Source organism: Gymnogyps californianus, chromosome 24 (assembly GCF_018139145.2).
Source record: "Gymnogyps californianus isolate 813 chromosome 24, ASM1813914v2, whole genome shotgun sequence".
Lineage (NCBI taxonomy): Eukaryota > Metazoa > Chordata > Aves > Accipitriformes > Cathartidae > Gymnogyps > Gymnogyps californianus.
In genome coordinates, this window is record NC_059494.1 from 5,120,444 (window position 1) to 5,132,412 (window position 11,969).

The 11,969-nt window shown below is 43.9% G+C and overlaps 1 long non-coding RNA gene across 2 annotated transcripts; it reads left to right on the forward strand.

Moving 5' to 3' along the window:
* The first annotated feature begins 3,287 nt into the window (after positions 1-3,287).
* Positions 3,288-9,077, forward strand: LOC127025528 (uncharacterized). Of its 2 annotated transcripts, none has more exons than XR_007767677.1 (3): positions 3,288-3,456; positions 5,887-6,750; positions 7,584-9,077. It is a non-coding gene; the product is annotated as an uncharacterized LOC127025528 (long non-coding RNA). The 2 variants fall into 2 exon arrangements; XR_007767678.1 differs by lacking the exon at positions 3,288-3,456 and having other exon boundaries at positions 5,558-5,946; positions 6,331-6,750.
* Positions 9,078-11,969: the final 2,892 nt, after the last annotated feature.

Sequence of the window (11,969 nt, forward strand, 5' to 3'; positions counted from 1 at the left end):
GTTTTTTCCTTTGCTCTTGCTGAACTCCTTGTGTGAGAGGCTGTCTCTCTGTTACACTTGTATTCAGAGCTGAAGGGTTTCGTCCTGTACATTATTACAAAGCTACAACTAATAATGCAGGATGCTCTGTGAGGCACGAAGAACTTTTGAGAAAGAAATGGGCCCATTTATGCTTTTCTGTGGGTGCTCAAAGGGCATTTTAGACACACCATTGTCTTCAGCTTTCCAGCTGCCTCGACTTGGGAACGCGGCCTGTGTAAATTGCAGAAGATAAATATGTTGCTTCATACTGTACCCTTTTCTATATGTTTGTGATGTGTAAAGATAGCTGCAGAGATAAAGAGATCTTCCAGGAAGGTGATCCTGACTCTATATAGTTTGCACATGAGAGTAGATTAGATAATGGCAGTTTACTTCCTTAGCACTTTGAATCTAAGAATATTCCCCCTAAGCAAACTGGAAGACTTATTTTATACACTCTCCACAGAGGTCAGCTGCTGTCCTCTACCAAGCGTGTGTTGCATCTTTCTTTTTGTGTTGCATCTTTCTTTTTGTGTTGCATCTTTCTTTTTGTGTTGCATCTTTCTTTTTGTGTTGCATCTTTCTTTTTGTGTTGCATCTTTCTTTTTGTGTTGCTGCCAGATATATAGAGTTCCGGAGGGAGAATCCTTGGTTGTGTAATTGCAAAGCTAGCTACTATGGCAGCTTTCCCTAGCGTGCCTGCTGTGTCTGCACTGTGGGATAACCCTGTGGTACTGAAGAAGTGTTTTCTGAAAAGCTGAGGTAGGGAGGAAGTGTAATTGCTCTCTATAGTTCTCCTAGGTATTCCTGATGTCCTGATACTTTTCCTGACTAGAGCTGAGGTTTTTAACAGCAAAGAAAGTTTACCAACACTTTTGAGGTTGATGTCTTTCATGCCTTGTAAAGCTCTTCGTAATTCAGACACCTCGCTTAGGTTATCTGACTTTTCGAAGCTGGTATCCAGTACCTATCTGAAGTGCACAAGCTGTTTTGGAACACTGTCACCACGCTTCATAGTGACAGTGTTGAATTCATTGTAAGCTAAGCCCATGCTCATACAGTTTGCTTCTACATATATACTTTCTGCTCTATAACTGTAGAGTTTTGTGCAGCAAAACAGTCTACAGGAGACTCGGGGACATCCTGAAAACGTGGTTCACCGAGGCTCTGTGGTTCAGCACAGTAGCCAGCCTGTCCCATGGGTTTGTGTCTGTGTCACCCAAATGGAGCTATACTGGTTAATAGCATGTTTATTGAGTAGTCTGAAAAGCTTTCTCTGGCGTGTATGTATGTGTGCTTCAGCTAGCTTCCCTCTTTTTAATGCACAACGAGCCCTGTCACCACTCTCCCATGGTCCTGGCTTTAGGTGCCTTTCCTGAATCACCAAAAGCAAGACGGAAAGGGATCTAGCGCTAAAGGATCCTACAGCCCTGCCAGAGGAAAAGGGGACAGATAGTGGGTAGCAGATATTCCCACCTTAAAACAGCCTTGATGGGGGAAGTTAGGTTATACTCTAGGCCCCAAAGAGCTGTAGAGACTTGAGATTTGGCAGGCAACTTAAAAAATGTTGCATGTTGATTGTCAGGCTCTTAAAACAGAATTTGAAGAGTCTGTAAACCCTGTTTATCTTCGTTTTATGTGCCAATGATTTTTGTCCAGACATGGCACTGGAAGGAGAGCTAGCAGAAGGAATGGAGAACAGCCTGGAAGTGGGAGAAAAACAGCAGTTTCCAGAGTCCCAGAAGCTGCACCAGAAAGAGAATACTGTGATTATTGTCAAACTGAAAGCTGGTAAATGACCTGGATGTTCTTTTTGGTGCTAGTGAAGTTGGATATTAGCCTTACTGCCACTTCTTTTGGCTGTAGTTCTGCAGTATATCAGGCTCCTGAGTTTTAGGACGTATTTTTATGTTGTGGGTTTGGGTATCAAAAGCTGAAATCAGGGAATGTAGGGAGGAGGAGAAGAATGCATTTTTAGTAAGATGTGTTTCCTTTTTGTTTGGGGAAAAGGGGACAGTGTTTTCCTGCTTTGTATATCTTAAATGGTCAGAAAGTTTGCATCCACTTGGTATCAGTTACACCTGTATTTGTAATCGGCTTTGTCATCATACTGAATTGGCTGTGCATGCTCCAGGAGAAATGAGAGTCACATCTGAAGAAACAGAGTCCTGTTCTTCCCTGTTGTAGTCAGATCAAAAGATGCATTGCAATGAATAATAAAGTCCAAATCAAGAAAAGAGGTTACGATTCAGGCGATATCCCTCAGACTTATGATACTCAGGTCAGACACTTATATGTTTTTTCCCTTTGTTTTGTAACGTGGCATTTCCCGTGTGCGGTTCAGATGATCTCAGTGAGCATCTCATTCCCATGCTTCCCCTTTTCTTCTTCTGTGCCTGCACAGTCTGTTTGACTGCTGTTCAGAGCTTGTGTTTGGGATATTTGTTGTTACCAGCTAGAATGAGCAGCCTGTATTGGAGGGCAGTGCAGCTCATATTTGTGTATGAGGTAGAATTATCTAGCAACAGTATTTTCGTGTTGAGTGCTTCGTTACACCCATTCCACCGTCTTTTATGCTGCTGAATTCTCTGATCATGTATGTAAATCCCACCTGCAGGCATGGCCTTTAAAATTACGTTAAGAATCCAGCTTACCACTTAGCACAAAAATTCCTACCTGGAAGTACTTTCCTTAATCATTTAAAAAAGAGATCTTTTTTAAAGGAGAAGTCTCAAAATAATATTAATTATAATGCATACATACGCACACAGTGGAATTGCAATGTATAAATGGAAACAAATAAATACAAAAGATCAAAGACTGAAAAATAAGGATATGTACATATAAAAGGCCAGCTGGCAGCCAGCCCTGGAGCAGACTTGCCGCATCCTTGGGATACCAAGCTGTCAGTCCTGTAGAAAGGAACCTATGAACCTGAGAAGCTGCAGTAGTAAACTTAAAACTTTCCGATACATCTTGCTGAGAATGACGCTAATGTTCTGTTGAATTCTGAGGCGCTTGTCTCCATTTTAGCCCTTTTTTGGTTCTGTGCCAGGAGTCAGCAGTCACCGAGCACCCGGTAAAAATCTGCGAGCAGGTTATCAGTTCCTTGGGCACTGGTGCGTTCCACACCTCTTCTGCTTTCGCAGCCAGATGCAACCTCAGTGAGGGTGTAATCCTTCCTCTGCTTCACTGGCTTGTGCCGACAGGTTTGCTGTGTGCGAGGCTGTCTTCAGTTTATTCTGGTCTGTCTTCCTTCCAGGATGGCACGCTCTCTGAATGAGTGGCTGTGGCAGCATGAGTTCTGGCTGCCCCCAGGAATCACCTGGCAGGACATGCAAGAGTCTGAAGACGTCCATTACCCTCAGCCTCGTGGTCTCCTGCTCAGTATCCTTTTGCTTTAATCCTGGTTGTCATTCGATGTGCCTTTGAAAGGTAAGTTATTTAGTACTGTTTGGGGTTTCTTAGGGATAATGCTGGCAGTCTGAGGCCAAAAGCTGGCTTTGTAGTCTGTGCCGATGTATGACTGAAGAGGTCCACAGAAACTCCAGGTCATAAAGTCTGCTGAGGTATGTTTTTCAGCCCTTTCTTTCCAGCCCTGTGTACTGGCTAAAGAAGTGTGTTGAATACAGAACATAAACCCTACCCTTAAGGTCTAATTATAAGCAATGTGACTCCCTGCACTTAAAACAAGTAAGCACCAGATGAGGTTTATGCTTGTGTTTTAGAAGGCAGACATGCTCTTTTGTGTTCTGTTGCACATTGCTTGCTGTTTCTGGGTCGAGTGCAGTGGAAATCATGTTTAGACTATCCAAATACAGTTAAGTCTCCTTTATCTTGGGTAATGGGGATCTGGGGTATTGCACCTGACAGACAAGCCTGCATAAGATGCATTAGACTGGGCTGAGTCATCTGACCTCAGAATCAGCACCGCACAGCCACACGAACCTCTGCATTTTACTGACCACTGCTCTGGGTTCAGGAGTGTCATTTCCTTGGGAGTGCCATGCAGAGACATTTGTAGGTGCTTCCTCTGGGTTGAAGCCTGCTACAGACCCTTCCAGTAGGCAGCTGGGCTGCCAGAATTCTTCCTCCTCTTCTCCTTCTGCTACCAGACCTGCTTTTTGTTGCTGCTTTTTGCAGACTCTGCGATATCATCTTCCAGGGTCGGCACAAGAAGTTACTCTGGCTCTAGGATCTTTCTGGCCAGAGCCATTTGAGTGTTTTGCACATTACGCGTCAGCACAGAAAATTTGGGGGTTATGGCAAAGGTATAGCTATAAATGCTGCAGGGTTCATTGACTCTGAGTTTCATAAAGGTCCTGAGCTGGTGCCGTTGCTTTATGCAGTTTAGTCAATAGTTAGCGTGGTCTGCAACACAACATGATTTGCTGGTGGATAACTGAGATTTACCATAGTGTCAGCCATTTCCAAGACTGCAGAGTAAGCCCCCTTCCATGATTTGGAATACTCTTTAAAGTGATTTTCACTGGATTAAAAAATCCCTATTCCTAGCTGCTGTCTGAAGAGGTATTCTTTTGAAATAGTTTAGTCAAAATCTACAGTGGTTTTAAGTTTAGAAAGAGAGGAAAAAAGACAATTTAAAAAATGTTTCTGTCATCCTTTTTTGAAAAGTGGCTGCACAAGAAAATGGAAACGGACCTCTCTGTAGGCTAGAAAGATATTTCTTCTCCAGATTCTCTGTGATACAAGAACAGCTTGGAAAAGTTTATAGAAGTTGAAATGATTCAGAGTTCTCTGAATGCTGGCTATAATTTGGAGGCTTTTATTAAAACCAAATGTGTGAATAATTCTTTAAATAATCATTTTATAATGATACAAAATTGGAATCCAGATCTTTTCTTTGTAAACAGTATGTTTAGTATGCATTTAATAAATTCCATGGATTTTATCCTGCACTTCCCTGGGGACATAGGTGTCTTGGTTACCTCTACTGACGTGGGAACCAAAGTGCTGTAGGTAACCGTTGAAACACAAGTGACTCACATTTCTTCCTTGCTGATCTGCAAGACACAGCTGGATACAGTACTCCTTCGGGTAGGCACCGTCAGTTGGTGACTTGGACACATTTGCAATGTGAAGCTGGAGATTAGCCCCCACGTCCTGCATTGACTAGGACTGCCCAGTTCTAGGCTCCCCAGTACAAGACACGAACAGGAAGAAGGAGCCAAACTCTTCTCAGTGGTGCCCAGTGACAGGACAAGAGGCAGTGGGCACAAACGGAAAGGTGTGATACTCTATCTGAACAGAAGAAAATGCTTTTTTTTACTGTGAAGGTGATCAAACATTGGAACAGGTTCCCCAGAGGGGGAGTGGACTCTCCATATGTGGAGTTACTCAAAACCCAGCTGGACACAGCCCTCCACAGCCTGCTGTAGCTGACCCTGCTTGCGCAGCAGAGGTGGGCTAGGTGATCTCCAGAGGTTCCTTTCAGCATCGATTCTGTGCTTCTGTGACTCTGTCCATTCCTCTTCCTCCTGCCACACCGTTCCTAGTCATTCTAAATATCTTTTCCACTTGCTTTAAGATGCCATCAGCATCTTAAAAAAAAAATATTTTTTTCTTTCCCATCCAAGCGCTGCCTTAGCTGGGAGAGTTCCACAGGCCTGGTCCTACTCATTAATTTTAAAGCTGGTTTGATTCACAAACTTCAGTAAATAAAAGCTTCTTGTCACACCCTTAAAAAAAAGATAATATCACAAGCCCATTTTACAGGTCCAGGAAACCTATAATCATACCACTGTCTTACCTATGCAAATTACAAGCCAGTGTTCTGAGCTGTATTCTTGTTTGTCCTAACTCTCTGCAGTCATTTATTTCAGCGTGACATTTTCTCATTCTCAGTCGTTACTGTTCCATGTTCAGTTCATCCTGGAGAAGAAAGCTTCCCCTAGCGAATGGGAGGTAGGAATCAAGTCCTCCATTGCTCCGTTGCCTTGTATGTACAGTGGCGCTAGCCCTGTTTAAAATAATTTGCACAAAGTTTGAGAATTGCAGACTGAAAGGATGCATGTGTTATTTCTCATTCTCCATGTAGATGGCCTTGACTTTGTAGCTTTGTACATCTGGTCTGTGGGTCAAAATGCATGTACGTAACTAGTATACAGGTTTGGGTTTGGTGGTTTTAGCTTGGCCCCTGGCAATTTATTCTGCCCTCACCTATTACTTGCAACTGTGCATTGGGTGCATTGGGTGCAAAGCATTTTTTTCTCTAGATAATGCTCTGTGTTCCTGGTGCTGCCTGCTCTGGGATTTCAGAGGTATGTTCGTGTCATTTATCTGTGTCAGAACTCCGGGAAAATACTAAGAGGCAGAAGAAGCCCAGAGGATTTTCTGCAATCCCTCATTCAGCAGCTGCATCAGCCACCGTGTTTGGCCACTGGTTCCCTCTTCTTGGTTTGGAGATTAAACCTGGGAAAGACCCCGCTTCCTCGAGCATGGATTTTCCTCTCCTTGGCACCTGCTGGCTGAACTGGGAAAAACTGAGACAGCGACATCCTTTTAACCACCAGTTATTCCGTGGATTAGGCGGTGGCTGTGGGAAGAGGACGTGCGGTAGCTGGGTGGGGCCTGGGAGAGTGGAGGAGGTTGTGGGTGCAGCCCTGGGGGAGAAGAAACAGCTCACGCTTCGGTGAAGCAACTCTTCTGTGAGCCAGCTAGGACTACCCCTTGGGACTGGAACCCCAGCCCCCTGCTCACACATCCTTGGTAAGGGTTAATAGCTATTGCTTCAAGGCTGTCCTGCCTTAACCCCAGCCAGCAACTAGCATCCCGCAGCCGCTCACTCACTCCTCTCCCCTCCACTGTGGGATGGGAATCGAAAAACAAGTAAAACTCATGGGTTAAGAACAGTTTAATAATTGAAATAAAAAATAAAATATAATAATAATAATAATAGTAATGAAAAAGAAGATAACAAAAAGAGAATGAACTATAACCCAAGAAAGACAAGCGATGCACAATGCAATTGCTCATCACCTGCTGACACCTGCTGTGGGTAATCTATTGAAAAATTATCCCTAACAGGTTTACCACAACAGGAGAATATCTGGCAGGAAAATGGTGTTGCCTCTGCTCATGACGTCAGTCAGGTTGTTGGCTGATACTGCATCAGAATGCTGAAAGGCATGACAAGATTCTGTGCAGAACTTTAAAAATTATTTAAGCTGCAGTAAATCTTTCTTGGAGTGACAGATTTAAGGGACTCGGTCTCTTAAGACGGGGTGAGGAAGTGATTTGACAACAAACTCCTGTGAGGAGACAAGACCAGAGTTTGAAAGGTGAAACTGGAGAAGTTCACGTAAAAAATGTAAAGTTTCAACATTTAGCGTTAATAACCAGTTGCTTATGGGGGGAGTGGAAAGATTTTCTACTATCTGAGGTTTTTACACTAAGAACAGAGAGCTTTCTGAAAGATGCCTTAGCTGAACAGATTTGGGCTTGCCAGGCTGGGCTCTGTGGTGGGTCAGACGAGATGCCCATATTGCCCCTTCTGACCTTCGAACCTGGATCTGAACCCTGCTTCCTCACCTCTTTTCCAGGGTGAGCTGCTCAGTTTAGCCAAGCGGTGCGACCTGCCGGTGAGGAAGGTGGAGAGTTGGTTCCGGCGCCGGAGGAACACAGACCGACCTAGCCTGTCGAAGAAGTTTTGCGAGGCCTGGTGAGCGGGAGCACAAGCCATGAGCAGCAGGGGCCTTTCACCGGAGCTGAGCTCCGCAGGCAGCTCGCTGCCTCCCAGCCTGCCCTCCACCCCATGCAGAGAGCATCCCACCTCCCCTGCCTCCCAACCTGCCCTCCACCCCATGCAGAGAGCATCCCACCTCCCCTGCCTCCCAACCTGCCCTGTACCCCTACACAGAGAGCATCCTGGGTCTTCCTTGCCCCACCTGGTTCTTCTGCAACTCTGCTGCTTCTCTGTTACTGAAACATGCCTTGCTTTCCCCCTTTATTTTCACTCCCAAGTCACCTTTTACTCCTGTCTCACCTTTATTCCTTATAGGGCTTCTGTTTCTGACTTTGTAAGACTGGCATTCTGCTTTGAAACATAATTGTACCTGAACAACTCCCTCCTGTTTTGCATCTTACTGCTTCTTGCTGCTTTTCAAAACTCCCAGGCAGCGGGCTAGATTGTATTCTGCTCTCAGTTGACTTCAGCGTCCTGAAAGTCAAAAACCAGCACCCTTTTATAGTGGCAGAAAAAGGGGCCTGTGTGAAAGCTTGTGTTTTGCAAAGAGCAAAACTCTTTTTGGAAACAGCTGTGTGGAAATCCTCTCTATTATGTGGAGGCACAAAATAAATCTCACATCAGCCAGTTCTGTGAATGTTAGTCCTGGCTTAAGCTTTCCACAGTAAAGGAGGATTCTCCTGAGCTTGGTTGACATGTCTTACTTATGAGTGGCTGCTCTGCTATTCGTGTAAGGACGTAGGTTCTCCCAGGAAAGCCACGGATATGAAAGAAATCATTAAATACCTGCAGTGCTATTCATCTGTCTAAAAGTGTGTCTCCATAGGGTAGGCATGAACTCTGAGCGAATCACCTTGTGCTCCGTTTGACACTCAACCTCTAATTCAACCCCTGCCCAAAACCCCTAATTGAAAAAGAAAAAAGAAAAAAAAACCCTGATGTGTATTATTTATTTATAATATTCCAGATAGTTGCAGTTAGAAATATTTACAAAATCTGTGGACAAGGGAGTTGTAAAGCAACCATGCTTAATCTGCTTCCCTCAAGATGAAATCTGAGTTCTCCCTGCACTCAGCTGAGTCGCAGTAAATAGTAACAGTAAATAGTAAACAGTAAATTTCTTTTCCGACTCAGCTCACCTAGGATGGTGTCCTTCCACCCGCCCTCTATCACCATGTGCAGTCTGTAGAAAGAATGTCTTTCCGATGTGTTGTAGCAGCATTGTACAGTTTCTGTCTGTCTTGGAGCTCCGGGGGGTTTCACTGACAGGTGGAGTCTCCCTCTCTCTCAAAATGTGGTTACTTCTGATTTGTTCTGGAGATTTTTGGAAATTAAAGGACCGGTTTAGACAATTTAACTCCTTTGAAGATTTCCTGTGTTTAGTTTATTAACAACTTGTTTATTCTGTTGGGGTGAAATTCCATTACTTACTGTATGTGTGTATATTCAGTGTGACCTGCCTCTGCCCGCTGAACTTGGCACACATTTTATATGTACTTCTATATGGGTTTAATGTGGGTAAATCATTACCAGCTCCTGACTGAGACCAAACATGACAGTAATTAATGTCTTTACATGATAATGAATTTAGCATGCCTAATCTCTAAAAGCCTAGGAGAGAGACTGGCATTGTTTGACTTTTACAAATGCATCTGCTAGTGCTGGGAAGGTTTGGGATGATTATCTGAGTCATTTTAGTCAGCGGGATTCTCGTATTTTCTGCTGTCTCTAAAGCAGAAAATTGCTCTTTTTGAAGACTGTTGAATGTGCTAGTAACGTGCAAAGAGCCACTCCTGTTATGATCTGGGTAAACTTTGAACATATTAATGTATGCCTCTGCCTTAATAGCGTCATTCTTTGAGTGAGTGTGATTGATACACAGAATTGCAGCTTGGTGGTTAATGAATGGGGTTCTAACATACTTTGTTTTCTTTGTAGCTGGAGGTTTACATTTTACATCTGTCCTGGTTTCGGCTGGGATAGAGTTAATTTTCTTCCTAGTAGCTGGAATTTCGATTCTTTCCCCCATCCCCCGGGGATCCCACCACCACATCATTTCTTTTCTTCGCTGGCCTTGCTGTCCTGTACGGTGTGAGTACACCAGCAGTGCCACCTGCTGTTCAGCTTAGCCAGTGCCTGCAGGAATGGCAGCTTTTGGGGTCAAACGTGTCCTTTCAGACCTTCTTGCAGAGGTTCTGCCACCAAGTCAGTGTGTATCCCCTGCACAGCACACTTATGAGACCACAAACGTATTGGACCGTGCTTATTTTAAAAACTCCAGCTCAAAACCAAGAGGTTTCCTCTTCTTCTGGCAAAGCAGAAGATAATTGGGATTGTGTAAAAATACATTTCTGTGGGGTAGAGAAGAAACACTTACTGAGATGGAAGCTGCAGGGCCTGTTTGTGTGTTGTATCCAATACCTCTTTAAGGTAAAAAACTCAGGCTTCCTTTGGGAGCATGGACTGCAATTTAATAATTTTGTTTATGAATTTTCTTTTCCTTACCCAAGGTGTAAGAGGTTCAGGCTCATGCCTCTGCCTTTTCTGATTTGATAAATAATGAGTTCTCGTGATACAAAGGGAACTGCCTCAACAGGAGAAGACTGAGACTTGAATGATACGGGTTTGAATCTTTCAGGCAGAAGAGGTAATAGAAGCCATGCATATGCTCTAATCACTGAGCTGTGTTCTCTAAGCTGGGACGAGGGGCACCGGTCATTCTCTGGCTCTGTTTTAAAGGTTCCCCTGGCTCTTTTGCCGAATCCAGTTCCCTCGGTGAGCTTTGCAAAAGTCTTCTACACTGGCACCTTCTGAGGGGTTAAGTAATGGAAAATCTGCAGATCCCAAGACAACAGACACAAACTATGGTTGTAACTGCTCGTTATTGTAACAAGTGAAGAACTTTTGAACTTAATATTCTGACTTGAAAGTCAGTATAAGGTACCCTAGGAGTACGAGGATTACAGGATGAGCTAGCAGAGGAGTGAAGGTATCTAAATCCCAACCACAGTGTTTTGTGGCTCTGTACATCAAAAAAGAAGGCTGTGCTTTGAGGCCAGCTATGAAAGTTTGGTATGGGTGACCCGCTTAGCATAGCACAAGAGCCCTGTGGCAACAGAAGGGGCAAAATCCTGTTGTTCTTCATGTTATCTGACCGTTCTAGGAATGAAAGATCATCTTCACTTTTTGTGAAAGTCTTTATTCAGTACACATTTTCCACTTTTCACAAAAAGAGGAGGCATCTGTCCTACGGACAACAGCTCTAGATCTTGTAGCAAATAGCATGTTATTCTGTTATCTAAAATTGTACCAAAATGACTACATTAAAAAGAAGGTCAAAGAATTAATGTGACAAGGCGTATTTGCATGTGACATTTCCTGACTGTCGCATGTTTACTTTGTAATCTGAGTAGTAGTTTAACATGCATTTGTTTTTGTGAAATGCCCTTCTTTCTTTACAAAAAAGCAAATGTTCAAATTCTGTATCAGTAGCTTTAGACAGGTGGCAAAAACCTCTGCCCCATGAGTCAGTGAAATAGCAGGTAGCAAGGGAAAGTTACCTCACAGTAGGCCACCAGAAAACAGCTTTATTTGCTGAGAGTAGAAGAATGATGAAATTCAGGGATCTGGGGTTCCTTTCTAGTTTAGGTAACATGGTGTGCCGTAGTTGTTTCAGAGTTTTTGCTTTGTCCTCTGTGATTCTATATCCCACATCTCTCCCGGTTCTGTACCTGTATTTGCTGTAAATCCTATCCCAGCCCCGTTCCCAGCCAGCAGGAGGCTGTGTCTGCTCCTAATTACCACTGCTCATAAAAAGACACTGCTGCTGCTTCCCTTCTGGATTGCTCGTGCACCAGCAGGTGCTCAATGAGAGAAGGAGAAATGTTGCCTTCTTGCTCTTAGCTCTGATATCTGGAGCCTTGTAGAACTGTTATAGAACATTACCCTTACAGATGTGGCGTAGAATATGTTCCATCGCTGTATGCGCTGGGACATGCTTGCTCTGATCAAATCTGGGCGCAGTGAAGGGTCAGAGCGTGCTCCGTGCAGGAAGAACTTTTGGGGACTTCAGTTGCCATGCTTCTGTGAAAGTTTCGAAGCTGCCAAGTTCTAAACTACCAATTTTCTATGAAGTGTGAACAAAGTAGGATCTTTTCAGAGGTTCATTACTTAACAGACTGCAGCATGATCCTCACTGTTAGAGGAAAAACCATATTCCTGACACACGAGTTTTCAGCCTTCT